The 1287-nt window shown below is 20.6% G+C and overlaps 1 protein-coding gene across 1 annotated transcript in view; it reads right to left on the reverse strand.

The window, feature by feature from the left end:
• The window catches only part of LOC107473786 (peroxidase P7-like), a 5741-nt gene that overhangs the window by 3791 nt on the left and 663 nt on the right, over positions 1-1287 (reverse strand). The gene's annotated exons all lie outside the window — the stretch shown is intronic.

Genomic DNA, 1287 nt, shown 5'->3' on the forward strand with positions numbered 1-1287 from the left:
TGACTATTCACATAAAAATATTTTTATAAAAAAAAAATAATTAAAATATTAATACATTATGTTAAATAATTTAACTAAACATATTAAACCATCATAAAAAAAATTAAGATGGCTGATTCTCAGACATTATTTTCATAAGAAGACATCAATAAATAGTAACTTAATTCATGCATGCATGCAATTAATTTACTTACATTAACAAAGCAGTCATGAAAATGCAAACGTAGCAATGAAGGCTCCAATGCACGGTTCTTGCTTTATGGATTGATATTTTTCTTTTTATTTGTACATATACAATAGACGAGACGCGTAATAATATACAAAAACGTAATTTCTTAAAAAATGTATTCATTAATAAATAATATATTTTATTTATTTAAAAAAAGTCTCTGGTATATATAGTTGGACCTATGGTGTTTGCCTTTTTTCTGGTCTAAATATCTATTATAGATAAGTCATCGTGTGGATTTTCTTCACATGATGAATTTTCTTTTTCCTTTTTCATATTTTGATGTTTGGGAATAAGGTGTTTTATAGAAAAGTGAGTTAAGAAGATATTTTTCTTCAACATGTGAGTTGATTTTGTTGTGGTGCATTCTATCTAAAGTTTAAAAGTTACATCACAGTTGTAGTGCCGTCGACAATTATCAATTAAAATTTATTAAAGATATAATAATTCATATATCTCTTTCTATTTATTTAAATTAAAGAATTAATTTTATAATAAAATTAAAACGGTGAATATTTTTTTAATTTGTCTATACAATTCTTTAAAAATATATTATTAGTATATCTTTTTTTTGTCATCTTTAATGTATGTGTTAGACAAGTGATTTTAAGATATCGAATAAAAACTTTTATAATTGAAATATATAAAATTAGTTTTTTAATTTATAAAAAAGAATTAGTATAAAATATAGTGAAAATTAAAAAAATATATTATACACATAATCATGCAAATAATCATGCTTAAACCTTTAAAACAAATAATTTATAATAATCTCAAATACTTAGCTGACACATAAATAAGATATAAGAAAAAGAATAATACAAAAAAATATTAACGTAAAAACAAGCAAACAAATTTTAATATTAAATAATAATGAGCCAAAAAATATGTCTGCAGAACTATGTATATTTGTATGCAAATTCACATACAGTTGTGCATTATTTTTATATATAGTTAATAGTTAAGAACTATTAAATAATAATTTAATTAAACATGTTAAATAATTTAATAATTTATAAATATTAACTTCATATAAAAATTACTAAATGTGAGTTTTC

This window comes from Arachis duranensis, chromosome 1 (assembly GCF_000817695.3).
Source record: "Arachis duranensis cultivar V14167 chromosome 1, aradu.V14167.gnm2.J7QH, whole genome shotgun sequence".
NCBI classification, from domain to species: Eukaryota; Viridiplantae; Streptophyta; class Magnoliopsida; order Fabales; family Fabaceae; genus Arachis; species Arachis duranensis.